The sequence below is a fragment of the Lupinus angustifolius genome, chromosome LG11, assembly GCF_001865875.1.
Source record: "Lupinus angustifolius cultivar Tanjil chromosome LG11, LupAngTanjil_v1.0, whole genome shotgun sequence".
Lineage (NCBI taxonomy): Eukaryota > Viridiplantae > Streptophyta > Magnoliopsida > Fabales > Fabaceae > Lupinus > Lupinus angustifolius.
Genome location: NC_032019.1, coordinates 31,845,237 through 31,864,817, shown reverse-complemented (window position 1 = coordinate 31,864,817; position 19,581 = coordinate 31,845,237). Strand labels below are relative to the sequence as shown.

At 30.6% G+C, this 19,581-nt stretch overlaps 1 protein-coding gene and 1 pseudogene across 1 annotated transcript in view; one reads left to right on the top strand and one right to left on the bottom strand.

Annotated features, from left to right (window-relative positions):
• On the top strand, positions 4,078 to 14,430 carry LOC109360690 (annotated as a pseudogene).
• Positions 13,435 to 19,581, bottom strand: part of LOC109360691 (KH domain-containing protein At2g38610-like) — a 23,551-nt gene continuing 17,404 nt past the window's right edge. Inside the window, exon 8 of the mRNA XM_019605747.1 lies at positions 13,435 to 13,464. The gene's annotated coding sequence lies outside the window, so the exon portion shown is untranslated. The remainder of the gene's footprint in view (positions 13,465 to 19,581) is intronic.

The following is a 19,581-nucleotide window of genomic DNA, read 5'->3' as shown; positions in this document are numbered from 1 at the left end:
CCTATCGTTTGTAATGTATAGTTTGTATTTTATAAATTCAAATATAATTTTTTGCGCTAAATTTACGGTTGAATTTATTCAATTGGTCGAATATTCAATTTTTTAAATACACTTTTAAAATAAGAAGATAATAAGGATAAAATAAGAAAATGATATGATATGGTTTTTTGGTAGAAATAAAAAGATATTGAGGGCAAAATAGGAAAACACAAATTACACCATGATTGGTGGTTATTTTGTGTTTTCCCTTTATTAATAGTATAGATATTCAATTTTTGAAATACACTTTTAAAATAAGAAGATAATAAGGATAAAATAAGAAAATAATATTATATGGTTTTTTGGTAGAAATAAAAAGATATTAAGGACAAAATAGGAAAACGCAAATTACACCATGATGAATGGTTATTTTGTGTTTTCCCTTTATTAATAGTATAGATATCATCCACCTTTATAATATAATTTATTTCTTTATCTCTCAACATAACAATTTTCTTCACCTCTTATATATGATATTGTTGAAATAGTTCGAAAATGGGTATGATAATATACGATTTTAGGATGAAAATTGATGTCTTTGAAGTTATTGTAACATTAATTAAATACTAGAAGACTTGTGTGTTAGTTTTTATTTTAACTTTAATTTTTATGTTGCCCATTTTCAACTGCATAATGCTTTTTATGATTTTTGTCATGTATTTGTGATAGCTAATCGGCAACTCCAGCAATTAAAGTTGTTCAATATATTGATAACATAAAATTTGTTGAAATCATTAATTGCAAGGGTGTCGTTGATTGTGAATTTTGGAGTGATTGATTTTGAAAATGAAAATGATAATAACAAATATGTTTTGAGGAAATGAAAACATGAAAATAAAAATTGATTTTTGAAAATAGGAAATAAAGAACATTTCTTGAAACCAAACACATCCTAATAATTATGATTTTAACATTTTCTCCTTGATTTGAAAATTTTCTCCACAAATCAAAACATAAATGATTTCAAAACTCATTATTTCATCTTGACTCATTTATCATTTTTATCCTCTTTTTATGAGTCAGACAAAATTAATTTTTCATAAGTGTTTTTAAAACATCATATTGTTGAGAGTACTAATATAATGATTGATGATTCTCTAATTAAACCATATATATGTTAAGTTATATATATATATATATATTATGAAGAGAAATCACTTTACTTGAATTAAATTACACTTATTATTAACAATTGATTAGATTGGGTTGGGCTAGCACGAGTAGTGCATGCCCTTACTATTTGTGGATACCCGTGCGAGTATTCGCAGGTACCAAATAATTTTTCAATTTTAGTTATATTCTTATATATTTTATAATAATCAATGTATAAAAATAATTATCACTTGAATAATATGATATATATATATATATATGATAATTTTATGATTATAATACGATCACTAAAATTTATTATGAAATAATAATAAAATATAAAAAATATAATGTTTTTTGTACAAAAAATATAATGTTAAAATAATAATATAAAAATATATAATATTTAATTAAAATATATACGAGGATACTTACTAGACAGGTATTATGAAACTCATAAAAAATATAATGTTTTTTGTACAAAAAATATAATGTTAAAATAATAATAATAATATAAAAATATATAATATTTAATTAAAATATATACGAGGATACTTACGGTACAGGTATTATGAAACTCATTTTCACCTATAATATTTTTGTAGTTATTCATTATGAATATTTTGACGGATACTTACAAGTAGAGTATTTTTGTCATCCCTATTAGAGATGACAGTGAAAACCAAACTTGTAGGTACTTGTTCGAACTCTACCCAAATTTAATGGGAAAACGCGATGTGATTAGATTTGGATTTAGATTTTACCAAAGTTCAATTTTCAGGTTCGAGATTAGTACAGTTGATACACTACCCCAAATCCATCCTGAACTCATTAAAAAATAAAAATAAGAGTGTACAGTTGGCACAATTGGTAACTAAGATGATTATTCAACAGATTTTGAAACTAAGATGATTTTCCACATCTTTTGATACTAAGATGATTATAAAGCACAAGACAGTGAATTCAAAATCCAAAAGAAAGGGTTGAACACTATTGGAATTCATGGCTTTATTGAATTCAACATCTGCTAATAATACATAACACATTATTAAACATTTGATAACAATGATTTCTTAATTTAGTGGTTGACATCTTGGAAGAGTGTTTCAGTAATGATATTGTAGTGAATTGCAAGATCTCCCTTCTCATCATTTTTGGAGGGATATAGTTTTGAATAAGTAAACGTTTTCACAGGGAGGTTACCAAAATCCTACAGGAACGATACCATTGTTTTTAATCTCGTTGAGTTTAGGTTTGGATTATCTATTTTGGGTTCGAGGGTTGGGTAAGTACAAACCTGACCATAATCTACCATGTTGCTATTCCTATACCTATATGTAAAGTTAGATTTATCTTAAATCATTGATTAATAATAAATGTAATTAGTATAATTTAACTCAAGTGTAGATTGGTTTTTTCTCATATATTATAATAAATATAATAGTGAGGCAACATATTATTATATTTTAAAATATAATAAAAAAGCATATATATTATTTCATTATTATATTAGATATATTAATACACATTACGGTATTGTATGGTTGTTTGGGATGGAGATTTGTTGTCCCCAACCATGTCCCTAATCACATCATTGACCAATCATAATGAAGCAAAATTGATAAAATTATGAATATTTAATTTTTTAACTGACGTGACATAATAAAATTAGTCTGAAACAAGGTTTGAGATAGAGTTTAAAACAGCAGATCCTTGTCCGGTTGTTTGACTTAAGAGAAATCGGATGAACCAACCAAAATAGTGTGAACATGAACGGAAACTCATAAATTAGATTACACATCTGCTTTCTTTCCTAAGCTTTAATAACTATAACAAAAAAACAAATAAATAAACTGAAAATAATAATAAACAAACGAACCATAATAAGAAGTCATTAAAATTTTAATAGAATCTTTATGATTAAAATATGATATTATTGTTATAATATTTAGAAAGAAAAATTTGTTTATGCTTTATTTGGTTGAAAGAAGAAAGTGAGAAGAGAAAATAAAGAGAAATAAAAAAATGAAAAATTGAGTAGATTTAATATTGTTTAGTATGAGTGAAATAAAAAAGAAAGAGAAGATAAATAAATATTCTCTTCTCCATCTCTCTTCTTTGGTTGAATGTAAGATAAGAGGAGAGAAATATATAATATTTTAAAAGACAAAAATATCCTTAAAACAAAAAGAATAGAAATGTATTAATAAAGAAGAATTATTAGGATATACTTGTCATTTTACATCATCAATCTATTTCCACTCTACTTTCTCTCTCATTTGATGAGAAAAAAGTTATTAAATTTTTAATAAAATCTTTAATGACTAAAATATGATATTATTATTATTATAATAATCAGAGGAAAAAAATATGTTTTATTTGGTTGAGAGAATAAAGTGAAAAGAGAGAAACGTGTGAGAGAAATAACAAAAAGAAAGAAAAAAATGAGAAATAAAGTAGATTTTTATATTATTTAGTATAAGTGAAGTAAAAAAGAAATAGAAGAGAATGAAATATTCTCTTCTCTATCTCTTCTTTGGTTGAATGAAAAGTAAGAGGAGAGAAAAATGTTATATTTGAAAAGACAAAAATATCCTTACAATAAAAAGAATGAAAAATATTAATAAAGAAGAGTTATTAAGGGCACATTTGTCATTTTAACTATCAACCTCTTTTCACCTATATGGTGAGAAAAGATTTTCCATAGGTCCAGCATATTTTTATATATAAATGTTCTATTAACACAAGAATATATTAACAAAATTTTGTATCCTCTGTTTTGTTTTGAAAGGACTAATAATAATAATTAATGAGAATAATATGTTTTGTTATGAGATAATTTATGTCATCATCCAGTAAAATAAAAATACTACATGTATACTATTTTGTTTAGTTTTAATAATATTTATATGGATAATAGAATCATGTAGTTTCCATGGTTTAAGTTAGCTATTGCTATAACAAGTTCCCCACTGATTCTGTTTCTTCTTGACTTTTTGATTTTCATTCCCACCCTTTCCACTTTTCAGTTTCAAAGCTCATTCATTCTAGAAATTTTTGTCATTTCACTCATCTCAAGTAAGAATCTCTCTCTTCATAAAGATGTCTGATTTTTCTGAAATTGGTACTAACAGAGAATAAGCTTGTGATTTTTTTCATAAGCTTTTGTGAAAAAACAGAGCTTTGTGTTTGAGTTATCTTAGAGAGTTAAAGCTTCACAAGCTTGCAAGCTTTGACTTTTTATAAGTTTAAGCAACCCCAGATTTTTGTATGAGCCATGTTTTATTTCTTTTCTATTTTTAACATTTTATTGATGTTAAGGTTTCATGAAATTTCCAATAATATATTATTTCATTTTTATGTATATGATTATGGTATTTCTTTTAATGTTGAATGGTTGTTTGTTTCATTCATCCCTTCTTCAATTTTTACAGGAAAGTGTGATGCAAGGTCTAAGAATCCATGGATATGCCTTGGCTGTTTCGTTTTGTTTTATCATCTTCATAGCAGCCTCACAAAGAATACACCCTTCTGAAGGTAATTAAATTTGTACATTTGAATCTTCTGTTTTCACTTTGTATATTTGAATATTATATGTAAAAATGTTTCCATTCAGTCCATACCAGTGTTTCAAATTGCACACCACATCAAGTGATGCAGCTGCAATATTGCAGTTGTGGTGACCGCCGCAACTGCATCATACCGCAATTGCAATGTGATACCGAATCACATTGATGCGACTGCAACAGGCCACAACACAACCGCATTGAACCGCATTTGGATCGCATCATAACACTGACAATTGGAGTTAAAGTATAGAGACCAATTTAAAAAAAAATGCATGTATAAGGACTGAATTAGATTTTTTTATGTAGAGACTAAGTCCAAAATGATTGTAATTTATAAGGATCAAATGTATACTTTAACTAGTTTATGTGCAAGTTGGAAAATAGGAAGGGATTTGTTATCTTGATAAGACTACATAAAGTATGCTACATACAATCATATGATTTGGTTTACAATTGTTTCATTTGTAGGAAATGCACTGATTAAAATCAAGAAAAGTTTGATTGATCCAAAGGACAATCTGAGGAACTGGAATAAGGGTGATCCATGCAAATCAAACTGGACTGGAGTTTGTTGTTTAAATAAAGTAGGGAATGATGGTTACTTTCATGTCCATGAACTGTATGACTTCTTTATCCTTCTAAGTGCTTCGAAAGTTTTGTCACACCAAATAAGTGCTTCAAAGTTATAAAATGCCAACAAGGAGTGCAAAATTAAGTCCATGAAAGATTTAAAATGTCGCCAATTAAGTTAGAGAAGGACCAATGTGATGAAAATTTAAAACTTTTCACTTTTATCTTTGGAGTACTGAATCATATTAAAAAAATACTTTTAATTTAATATTCTAGGAATTTCTAAATTCTAATTGTTTTTCTGTTCTCTCAATTTTACTGAAGCTACTTAATGACTTTGAATCTCTCTGGAAGTCTAGCACCTCAGCTTGGTCAGCTATCTCATCTTGTGATACTGTGAGTTGTGTCATTTTATATAGTTGTTCTTCTCTGGAAAAAAATGCATCAGAAGAGTAAATGATACAATATGTTAATTGTTTTATGCTTCAGGAATTTCATGTGGAATAATCTGACAGGCGCCATACCAAAGGAGATTGGAAATCTTAAATCATTGAAACTGTTGTACGATCTCTTTACAAAAGAAGAATTTTCAGAATTTATCCTCGTAAATTTTTATTTGAGAAAGTCATGTGTCTGGGATTTGTTTTAAGAGGTGATCTTATTTGCGTAAGTATGTGTGTGGAATTAACTTTGATCTGCTTATGATTCTGATGAGTTTTAGATAAACTAAATGCGTCTCTTTGTATCATAAATTTGAAGTTAGATGAGAAGTTTAATTTCCTGAGTACACAACGAAGACATATGGTACAATAAGAACTACTCTATAATCCGGAAATTTTCTGACGTTTTTCTTTATGTTAGTGTTCATCATTGAAGAGAAGTGAACATGCTAAGGTAGGGTTTGGTGCACAAAAATAATTGGTTGGAACATGATAGAGTATGATATAATGTTCTATTATCTTTCGTACCACCCTTCTCAATAGAACAAAGATGTTCTACTTTTAACTATTTTTCATATTCTGTCCCCATCATAGAATACATCAAACACAGAATATAACCCATGTTCTATTTGGTCCAATTCTAACATGTCTTCCAAACGTTACCTAATGAAGCAACACATGAACTTTTGTGATTCATCAAGCAAAATAGTAAATATTGGTTCTAACATATATCTCTTTTTTCTTTTAACTATTATATTGCATATGCAGGCTCCTGAATGGCAATAACTTATCTGGTAAACTACCAGATGAGCTTGGCAACCTTTTGAAGTTGGATAGAATCCAAGTCGACCAAAACCAGTTGTCAGGTCCTATTCCTGAGTCATTTTCAAACTTGGTCAATGTTAAACACCTGTGAGTGTGTATCTCCAAGCCAAATGCATCATGAACTCAGGTTAGAGCTGGATTCCTTTAGCATGCTGACATATGTTTGGTTTATTTGTATCTTTGCAGCCACATGACTAACAACTCTTTCAGTGGTCACATTCCACCCACCCTTTCAAAGCTACGTAATCTTAGGCACTTGTGAGAACTTAAGCCTTCATTTTATGTAACATTTCCTTTGTGGATTAAATTTTTCATTGCGATCTAAGATTTGTCAGTGTCTGCTTGTTGGAATGAATTTACAGGCTTATCGACAACAATAACTTATCTGGATATCTTCCACCAGAATTCTCCATGTTACAGAATTTGCGCATAATGTTTGTTCTACTTCCACATTGTTTAGTTTGGCAGCATTTATTAACTTATTCATTTTATTTGTATTTATTACAGTTATTGACATGCAACTACTTGATTGGTTCCAAGTATTATTGACTATTTGATCATATAATGCGACAGTCAGCTGCATTATCGAAGTAAGGGCTCGTTTGGTGGACAAGGATAACAGAAACATGATATGATAGTATGTCATATTCCATTGCAGTCCAGAGTTTGGTGGGCCAGTCGGATAGGGTAGGGCTATCCTGTTAGCCTATCTTAACTGATCCTCTTCACCTAGTGTAATTTCTATCCTATATGGTGAGTTGGGTTAGAAATTATCAGGATAGTATAGTTTCCCCCCTCATATCCTTACACCTTAACACCACTGTCACCATCAACACAATAACATTGCCGCAGCCACCACATCAATGCCATCATTTTCTGATGCGCACCAAATATTGGACAAAATAAAAGCTTATCTTGCTCGTATCGTATGTTGTTCTTATGCTTCTCTCTATTCTATCCTGTCCACCAAATGGACCCAAAAGATTAAGTTTTTTTCTTGCTTTTTTGGTTTGGAAAGATGGTTCTCACTTCTTCTCATTACCTCACAAATTGATGTGTTTAGTGGCTTCTATGCACTCTAGTAAGAACTTCACATACATTCTTATCTTTTTTATTTCCACATTCTTCATTTGTTTCCCTTGCAGCCAACTCGATAACAATAATTTTAGTGGGAATGGAATTCCTTCTACATATGCAAACTTATCCAAGCTAGCAAAACTGTAAGTTCTGTTAGTGATAGATACTTGTTCTTTTGTTTGTTTTTAATGTAAAATTTGATTTTACATAAGGATGCTTTTATGTGGTCTGGTATTGTATACCTAATTCTTTTGTCCTCAAATTTATGTTATGATATTAGATACGAAGTGAACTTTTCCATGATTCATGGCCAATTATGAACTCTAGTAGGATTTGAAGGAACATAAACTTACCATTAAGATTTGAATTATGACCTCAAGGATATATATATATGATTTTTTTGAGCTAATGTTTCCTCTTTGAACTTTAACAGAAGTCTAAGAAACTGCACTTTGCAAGGAGCTGTTCCAAATTTCAGTTCACTACCCAAGCTTAAATTTTTGTATGTTTTAGTATATTGTTCCCTATGATGGTGAAATTATTTTAATTTCTGTTATGGCTACCAACTAATCAGTAATTGTTTCATGTTTTAGAGACCTTAGCTGGAATTGTTTTACCGGACACATACCATTAAATAAACTTGCAGATGGAATGACGACCATGTATGTAATTAGCGTTTTTTATTTACAAATTTTGTATCTATCATGTTCTTGGTTCCTTATCTACTTCACAATATCTATTTTTTCTTAATACAAGCCATGATCAATTTGAGTTTAGTATGGTATTTTTATTGCTATTGCAGTGATCTGTCCAATAATTATCTCAACGGAACTATTCCTCAAAGCTTCTCATATCTTCCTCATCTTCAAAAATTGTGAGAAAATACCTCATAAATCTGTAATTTGTATATAGTTATTAAAATACAATATCTTGGGGTATCGTAAATATAAATCTATTATGAGATGCAAGTAGCTGTCTAGAATCTAGTGAGTCTTTAACCTTCTTTGCATATTGGTTTTGACATGTTTTTGTTATCAATGACAGGTCACTCAAGAACAATAACTTGTCAGGGTCCATCCCTGCTAGCATGTGGCAGAACATAACCTTCATTATGAGCGCTAAACTTTTAATGTAAGTTCTCAGTTCATATCACTACTTCTCCCTCAAAGAGTATGATTATTTCTTCGAGCTAATATACTTTGACTATATTTTTTCCAAAGTGTCTTCAATATGTTTTGTCTTACCTATGCAGTGACCTCCGCAACAACTCACTTTTAGATGTTTTGGGAAGTCTGAACCCTCCAGAAAATGTCACCTTGAGGTATTCCCATCTTATATGTTCAGTAATGCATTCCATGCAACCACCTCATATGATACTCTCTCTATTCTTCAATTTATATCCATAATGTAGCATACATTCTATTTTCAATTTTATTTCATGGACACTTATGTTTTGAATTCTTTAGTTACGTTCCTTAGTTACATTCTTTCTGATTCATGGTTATCATGGGAAAAATATTGATACAATTATGTTTTGCCTCCTAGTTTTTATAAATTAAAAAATAAAGAAGTTCTCATTGTTTCCTTTGCTTTTACCATGAAGGCTTTCTGGAAATCCTATTTGCATCAATTCTAACATGCAAAATATTGGTCAATATTGTGAACCGGAAGAACATGTTTCTGTAGAGTTAACAACAAATTCAACAGTTGTATGTCCGGTTCAAGCTTGTCCAGTGGACAATTTCTACGAATATGCTCCCTCTTCCCCAGTTCCTTGCTTTTGCGCAGCCCCTATAAGAATCGGATACAGGCTGAAAAGTCCGAGTTTTTCTTACTTTCCAACATATAGAACTTCTTTTCAATCGTATATAACTCAGTCCTTAAACATGGACTTCTATCAATTATCAATAGATTCGTATTCTTGGGAAGAGGGACCTCGTCTGAATATGTACTTAAAGTTTTTCCTAAGTACAATGAGTCACACTCCAGTGTGTTCAATGTAAGTGAAGTCCGTCACCTTGAAGGCAAATTTACATCATGGAATTTTCCTCCAAATGATTTTTTTGGACCATATGAGCTCCTCAACTTCACTCTTCTGGGACCTTATGAAGATAGTGAGTTTCTTAATCTCCGCATCTTATTATTCTATGTTATCTGATACCTTGAGTAACTAACTTCTGCCAAATTTACTATATTCTTACCATTGCATCCCATCAAATATATTTTCACCTCAAATCTGAAAAATATAAATTATTTTCTTCCAGTAAAGTGATTAATAATTTAACATGCATAATGCATTGAAATTTCACACTAGTGATTTTATTGTTGTCAATCTTTACATTATTATAATTTGTCTCTTTTTTATACCACTTAACTGTGATAGTGACAAGGGGAATGAGGAAATCTGATGTGATCTAAGATGTAGTTTGTTTCATTCTTCGTATCTATGAAGCACAGATACGGATACATGCGTCAGATACGATACTATCCAATACGTTGACACGCATTTTTTCTAAAATTAGGATACAATACGTTCAGGGATACGTGTATAAAATAGTAAAAAATACATAAAATATGATAAAATTATAAGTGTAAATCAAAATATCTAAAGTAGAAAATATAATGGAAATTGTAAATCATTGTCCTCCAAAATTTCAAGTACCAAAACTGGAAAATATAGTAGAATAATTCATAAAATTGATAAAAGGTATCCTATCTTATCCTATTTTTTTGTTGAAAATGTATCAGATACATATCTTCATCTTTATTTTTTATTTTTAATTTTTTTAATTTTTGGATACTCTAAGGATACGTGTCTGACACCGACACGTGAGGGTGTTCAACGTATCTGTACTTTAGAGCTTCCTATAATTAGCATTTTTGTTGATGAATCAGATAGAGTACATCTCACAACTGATATAACTTCTGTTATTCAGAATTTGGTAGTAGAATGTATTTCCTGTGTTGAAGTTCTCTAATTTAACTCCTTTTCTTCTTCTTAATGTTATTGTAGTAATTATTGATACAACAAGGAGAAAAGTTAGTAAAGGTGTATTGGTTGCTTCTACACTAGCAGCTATTGCTTTTGTTTTAGCAATATCTGCATTAATCTTTGTTCTGATTTCTAGAAGGCATGTCAAACGCTTCCATAAGCTTTCCAGAAACCATACATGTAAGCATTCATTCTAAGGCTTTGTAGAAGAAGATGGGAATTTGGATCATCTTGGAATAAGGAGACTTATATGCTTATTTTTTTTTGCAGCCTCTAGCATATCTATCAAAATAGATGGTCTGAAAACATTTACTCTTAAAGAATTGGCTCGTGCTACTGACAAATTTAATGATACAAATAAAGTTGGTCAAGGAGGTTATGGAAATGTCTATAAAGGCATTTTATCTGATGAAACATTTGTGGCCGTAAAGCGAGCAGAAGAAGGCTCCTTACAAGGCCAAAAAGAGTTTTTGACTGAGATTGAGCTTTTATCAAGGCTACATCATCGAAATCTTGTCTCACTGATTGGATACTGCGATGAAGCTGGAGAGCAGGTATATAACTTGTAGCTGCACGTTTGTTATGCATAGAGTAAACCCTGAATATAGTCCTTGAAAATGATGTGTGTTGAAAGATTGGTGTCACAAAATAAACCCCCTTAGGTTTTAAAATGTTGGTGACATTTTAAAACTTTCAGGGACTTACTGTGCCATACAATGTGTTTACATTTCAAAACTTTCAAGGACTTACTGGGCGATACAAATCCTCGAAGGACTGAACTGGTGACATTATTTTTGGAGGACTTAAGTAATGGTTTACTCATATATATCATCTTTCAATTAGTTCTGCATAAACACAAATGAGAAAAAAATTTGTTCTGCATGGTGATTAAACAATGCCGCAAATTAATATAAATGTTAATCTAATTGTTAAGTTAGAAGTGTTAACAAGATAGAAAGCAATTTTTATACTAATTCACATCCTGTTTGTTTCCTTTGGTCTGTTGAAGCCTCATCTTATGTTGGTTCTTTCTGTTGATCTTGTTTGGTCTGTCTGTTCTGTTCTGTTAAACCCAAATTTGATATGAGCATATCACTAATAAAGGCTACATACTTAATCACTCATGCAAATGAATTGCATGCTGTAACAGATATCTATACTGAATCTATCAATAGATATGCACGTTATGACAATATGAAGAAAAACAGCTTATCTTTGGAACTCAAACATGTAACCTTAGTGCAGACATAAGTTTTGTTGAGAATGCAATTATTATTGTTAACTTGGCATGGAAGAAAATTTGAGTTGTTCAATATGGAGCCACCTTGAAGAAACTTTTAGCATAAGATATTTACACAGCTTGCTTTATTAGTGATAGCCTTACTTTGCTATTAAGTTTGAAAAAATTTATTATTAGTTGTAGCCTATAAAAGGCTTGCCCATGTACCGAGTTTATTATTCCCACAAAATAAATGAAATACAGTTATCATTTGTATAGGCCGAAAGTGTTGTGTGGGTGTGTTTAGTAGGTCAGCTAGTTTTGAGTTCAACAAGTTTTTCCGTATATATTAGGGTGACAGCAATGCAACTCTCATATACTCTTTCTTCTGTTTCAGATGCTGGTTTATGAATTCATGCCCAATGGCACCCTGAGGGACTGGATTTCTGGTATGTAATTGTTAGCATATTTTGTATTAAAAATGTCAATGTTGTCTATGCCAAATATAAATAGATAGATATCTACAATTTTATTTTATTTGTGCATATTAATCTCCCTTTTCATGTATCATGCTCCAAGTTTTGGGCTTCATGTTTAAAAATATTGTATATGCTCCAAGTTTTTGGGCTTCATGATTAAAAATATTGGATATGCTCATTCAATTTTGAAATCGTTTTGGTACATGATTAAGGTCTCTTTACTAAGGTTGATAGCTTTTTCAGATGTAGAGTCTGATGTTTTGATACAAATGGTGATGATTTTTATGGTTGAGGAAAATTAAGACTTTAATAAAGTTATGAACTTCAATCTGCATGAAAATGTTCTTAGAAACTCAAAAGTCTCATTTTAATCCTAAATTTGGAAGTAGTAATGTAGAATAGAAGAAATCATGATTATAGGTGCAGACTCACTCTAATTCATAACAGTCTTGTCATTCCATCCTTATAAATAAAGAACAAGAAGATAGAAGCTATGGTCTAAGTGTATGGATTCTGTGATGTATCAGGTAGGAGGGAGAAAAAGGAAAGCCTAAGTTTTGGTATGAGGTTGCAAATTGCAAAGGGTGCAGCCAAAGGCATACTATATCTACATACAGAGGCCAACCCTCCTATATTCCACCGTGATATCAAAGCGAGTAACATACTCTTGGACTCCAATTTTATTGCTAAAGTGGCCGATTTTGGACTGTCACGGCTTGCACCAATCCTAGATGATGAAGGACATCTACCTAACTATGTGTCAACAGTTGTGAAGGGGACACCGGTAAGTTTGTTAGAGAAAATTTGGAATGATATCATATCCAATATTGAGTTTTTGAAACTTATTCTGAGAATTTTATGATTACATATATCATGCGGCTAACACCTTCTATGCAATTTAATTATGAGAGTTTTCTGACTTGTTATAGAGCTGACAATGAGCTAAGGTGAGCCAAGTTTGGCTAAACTCAAGTTCAGTTCGATGAAATTTGCTTAGCTCAATCTTAAGTTTAGTAAGAACACGAGTTCATTTTGTCTGATGAGCCGAATTTATGAAAGTTCAAGCTTTGCTCGTTTATGAAAAAGAGCCTGGCAGTGATATAACTTTTGCATCACTTTACTGTTAAAAGCAATGCAGTGTGAATATAATGAATACTTGGTAATTTGCTTGCAGGGTTACCTGGATCCTGAATATTTGCTGACTCGTAAGTTGACAGACAAATCTGATGTGTATAGTCTGGGAATCGTGTATCTGGAGCTTTTGACAGGCATGCAACCAATATCACATGGCAAAAACATCGTTCGCGAGGTACTTATTTTGTTCCAAAAAAAATGTTCATCTCACCACTTTCAATACCTATATCACAACCATCTATAATGTTGTTTTCAAAGAAAAATTCTCGATTACATCATAATTTTATTCTTATAGTGCAACCACAATGTGCACAAAAGGGAACATTTGAATTTCCTATAGGTTCTTAAGTATAAGTTGTATAACAATAGTACATGTTAAATTTAGTTGTCGAAATAAGACGATATTGTGGTGATGTGTCAGGTTAACATGGCTCGTCAATCGGGCATGATATATTCCATAGTAGACAGCAGAATGGGTTTCTATCAATCCGGTTGCTTGGACAAGTTTCTAAATCTAGCACTCAGTTGTTGCGAAGACAATCGGGAGTTGCGACCATCAATGGTAGATGTTGTTAGAGAACTTGACGATATCATTGCAATGTTTCCAGAAACAAATGATACTAATAGTTTCTCAGATTTCACTTCCGATAATTCTTTCTGTAAATTACCACCTTCATCCTCATCATTGGCTTCAACATCATCAAATGTGACTCGAGAGGACGAACAACAACAACAAATGACTTGGTATGTGTCCGGTAGTGATCTTGTTAGTGGTGTTGTTCCCACCATTGCTCCTCGCTGATTATTCCCCATTGCATTGTGATTATTCTTGGCTTAAACGATATTGTATTATGTGAAGGAAACTTAGGCTTCATTTCCTTGCATAGAAGAAAATAAGAAAGAGAAAGAGATGAGTAAGATAGTCCAAAGAAAGAGAAAAAAATAGATTTTTAAAATGTTTAGTATAAGAATGTTTAAGTATAAGAGAAGAATAAAAGGAAAGTAAGAGAAAGAGGTGTTTTTTCACTCAATCTTTTGTTTGTTGAGTAGAAGAGAAAAAGATATGTTATGTTTCAAAGGATAATAATATCTTTAAAATAAAGAAAAAAGGGATCTTTTTGTTTTATTATTGTTTAAAAATAAAACATTAATTTTAGATTATAAATTTTATTAAATATTTTTATTATAATTTCAAGTAAATTTTCAATTACTATTATTTTTATATTAACTTATATATGTCAATAGTAGTTAAAACTTAAAACCATGTTAATAGTAGTTAAAACCAAAAGTGGAGAAAAAATGAAAGATAAATTTGACATTTCATGCAAAATCACTATTTTCTATCCGCTTTCTCATCAAAGGTGAAGAGAAAGAATTTATGGTGGACTTCACACAATTTTGAATCTCTAATTTCTTTCTTTCTTCACAACCAAAGAGAATAAAGTCTTTATTTCTTTCCAAACTCTCATACTATTTTCTCTCCAATTCTGCTCTACCAAATGCAAGCTAATATAGTCTAAGATATAAATAAAAATATTTAAATAAAGAGAAAAAAATATATGCACTAATAGTGTAATAGTTTTATACAATGTTAGTTCATCACTCACTATTCATTTTCAATCATCAATGACGTTTCAAATAAAAATAATACAAATGAATGGTGAATAATATATTAATTGTGTATAAATTTTTATATTGATAGTGTATATATCAAATTTTTATAATTAACGCTCAAAACCACAATATTATGAGCATTAAAATAAAGGTGTTCTCTAATCTTGACTAAAGCTATGAAATCAGTAGTTGATCTTGGCTCAAACATGTTGAGGCATTCTCTTCCGCTTTAACTTAGTTACTAACATGTTTTTGTTTGAGATAGTTTAATCAAAATATATTATTTTACATTGATAATCAATATATATAATAATTGCCTTAATTCATGCACGTTGTGTTAAAGTGACAATTAAAAGGGATACTTGAAATATATTATAAAAAAGTATTTTACAATTGTAATATTACAAAGGTTACTGGCACAATGATTTTGATAAGCTTAAATGTCTTTATAATATATTCTACAAACATGATTTATATTCTTTTTTATGTTGAATGCTAACTCATATTTGGCTTTATAAGAAGAAGAAAATGAAAAAGAAAAGTATATTATTAGAGTTTCAACTTAAACACTTAAGCTTTATATTCTTTCTTTTTTTTGTGGTGAAATGTTTTTTTGGGTACTATTAAAGGTATTCCTTAACTCTAAGGAATTTATCTCTTTCAGGGTATGTAACTATAACTCTCAACCAATGTCGCTATTAAGAATTGAACCTTTGAACATTTAATCTTTCAAAAGATCTAGCAGAATCTTATATTACAGAACCAATTTCTTGTGGGTTATCTTGAATGATTTGATTCAACAAGGAGGATAGACACAAAGGTTCATTTGTGGTATAACATTATCTCAATTAAGATGAATAAATTATACGGTCACTATGACCCGTTAATCCTTGCAAGGAAAACAACAAGACTATTATATTATGCCCCTTATCCAAAAATATGGAAGGACATGTGTAGTTGGTCCATGCCAATCTCCACAAAAGTAAGGGGTCATGTGGAAGTTCGGTGAATTAATGATGAAATGTTGTATCAAGTTGATGAGATATCACATGTTCTACCAATTATTGGAGTTGAACCATTGCATACTTTACTCGATGAAACAATAAATGAGTTTGAGCGTATAGTTGATGTGATTAAAGAATCAATGGTTGTGGTTGGAATGATCAAATGAAAGACATTTCTACAAAATAGAGTATTTGGGAGGGAAGCGGGACAAGGACTATAATGAATATGATAGTCATAGGTGTGATATGTTAGAAATTTAGATAGTCATAGGTGTGATATGTTAGAAATTTCCTTTTCATTAGTAAATTACAAATGTTAGGATATTAAATCTCATGACTCTCACATATAATATAAAACAATGATATAAAGTCATATATGAATTTATGTTTGTAGATCTATTCCTTTCGTATGCCTTTTGGAGAGAGTTTTGGTATGATGATATTCCTCAACCAAATCCTGAATTCCTTTTGGGACCTTCATTTTCTCTCTGGTGGGGAGATGTGAAAACTATTTATGATTTGGTTTCTTGGGGACCATAATCATTCATTATGCGTTAACTTATAGGTTCTCATTATCCCCTTTAGGCAAACTATTTGGGGATCCACTCTTTAAGCTCATATATTTTATTTGTTTTAGAAGTCACATGGATTGTCAGAAATTAGATCTCTTGTTTTGAAACCTAAAAATAAATAGCTGATATAATTGTATTAAATATATGATGTTCACCTTAATTAGAAATTATGAATTTTTAACAATCTCTCACTCAGACTTCATATTTTTCCTGAAACAATTATATCACATATTTTTTAGGTATGCATTCATATGCTATTTATATTTAGACTTCTCCTTAATACAATCTGGTTCATCTCATATATCAACTATGGAACCAACGCGATATTCATCACATTCAAGCGTGACTGACCATGATGATCATCATATTAATATACTTAATCACATATCAAATATGGATGAGTGACATGAAAATTTTATGCAATGTGATCTCAAACATGCCTATTTCAAATGTGTCTTTCTTTATTATTTAGTGAGATCAATCTAAGATATTGATAGTGTATATATCAAATTTTTATAATTAACGCTCAAAACAACAATATTATGAGCCTTAAAATAAAGGTAATTGTGTATAAATCATTGCAACATAATAGTTACAATACACAAGTTCAAAATAGAACAATAAACCATCAACCTTTTTATGCATAAAACTATATAATATCCAAAGTAAATCATAAAACATATAAACTCACACTGAACTATGGTACCCTATGGAACAACACACATATAAGCAACATACTCATGAAAGACTTTAGGTATCAAACCCTAAGTTATTAGATCAGTTAGCATAAAATTTGTTCCTATATGTTGAAAGTGCAAGTGTCAAAGTATTGCACTATTAAATTGCCTGTGTTTTGATGAAGAGAAAGATTCATTGTAAGCTTGAAGATGACTCAACAAATCCACATGTCATGGACTCAAGGATCTCATATCTAGACTAAGTCCTACAAGAGTCATTTTTAGAGTCATAGATATGTGTCTTAGATATTGAGTCTAGGTTAGGTAAACATGGGTGCAATTCTCACAAGTCTTAAAAATAATCAAGTCATTTACATGAGACATGTCATCTAGACTATTATATGTTCATGTACTAATCATACATGTTATTTGTGCATTATATGCATAATATATTGGTAAATCATGTATAGTTGATAAGCATAACATATAGGTAGTTTACCATTTTATCATTTAACTGAAAAATATGCCAGTTAATCGATTAAGGAATGAGTTAATCTATTAACGTGAATTCAGTTTTAACATATAACTGAAAAACTGAAATCAGTTATTCTCAACAGCCTGTTAATCGATTAAAAGAGCACTTAATCGATTAACTGGGTCTTAGAAAGCTTTTCTATATAAACTGTGTTTTTAGGTCTTGCACCATACATCATATCATTCATTTTAGAATTGCTAAGTTGCACATTTTTCGTGCTCATTTGTATCATTTTAGGTAGAGAGAAATACATTGTGAGATAGAGAGATAGTATCATGTTTAGAGTTTAATTGTGATCTAATTACATGTGTTAACATTTGCTATCTTCTTTTGCATGATTCTTGCATTTTTTTAGAAGAATTCTAGGATAGAAATTCTCCTTATTTGTTTTCGCACATTAATTAACTCATACATATTCATGCTCATTTGTGAGTCTTGTATAGGTTTTTAGTCGAGATTTAATTGTGATATTTTGAGCTACATTGTGCTTGATAATACTCTGTTTTTTACACTGTTTTTGTGTTGTAATAAGGGAAATCGTCTATTGGTGTCGTACCACCAAAGAGACTCAATGAGTCTTCATCAAGACTTAGAGGTCTTGAGTTTAGAACGTTTCTTGGCTGAGGCTAGATCATAAGAAATGTTTTCTTAGGCGATTAGGTGAGTCAAACCAAGAAATTGGGTTCTTGGATTCAAGAAGGGGGCATCTAAGTTTGTGTATTGGAAGTGTGTATGTAAATACATTCATTTCAATATTAGTGAAGAAAATCTCTCAAGATCAGAAGGGGAGGTCTGGATGTAGTTTACAAGTGGACACGCAAACAAACCAGGATAAAATTCCTTGTTGCAGACTCTTTCTATCCTTAATCTCTTTAATTTCAAGTTGTAATATTGCCTAATTTTAGGTGATAATTTGCATACTGTAAAATTGACATATTGAGTTTAATTATGTTCAAGTATATTTACTTTATCTGTATCTGATTATCGGTGAGTGGCTGAGTGATAAGCCACTTTGCAACATGTTGTTTTCTGTGAGTTAATCGATTAAGACAAAGTGTTAATCGATTAACTGGGGCTTTTTCCAGAATAGGGTTTTGGTGCAAAAAGTGGTAATTGGTAACCGCGATACCTATTCAACCCCCTTCCCCCTTCTAGGTGTGTTATGTCCACTGATACCTAACATATGTTCTATGGAAATTTGTCCATTTTGAACACTTTCTTTAACAACTAAAAACTTGATGTCAATAAATTTTGACTTTGTATAACTCATATTATTGTCAGAGTAAAGAACCGCGGACTTGTCATCACAATAAATTCTTGGTGGTCTTTCAATATCATTGACTACACATAAGCCAATGACAAATTCAGCAATCATATGTCATGGTCTGATGTTTCAAAACAAGCCATGAACTCTGAAGTCATGGTTGAAGGAACTATGAGCGTCTATTTAGCAGACTTCCAAGATATAGCACTTCAAGCCAATGTAAACACATATCTATAGGTGAAGTGTCTTTTGTCTAGACATCCAGCAAAATCAGAGTTAGAGTACTCAATAATCTCTAAATTCTCAGACCTCCGATAAGTGAGCATGTACTCCTTTATTCTCTTCAAGTAACACATAACACGTTCGACTACCTTCCCGTGATGCATTCCAAGATTACTCAAATATCTTCCCAAAACTCCCACGGCAAACACTATGTCAAGATGTGTGTAAACTTGATCATACATTAGACTTCCTATTGC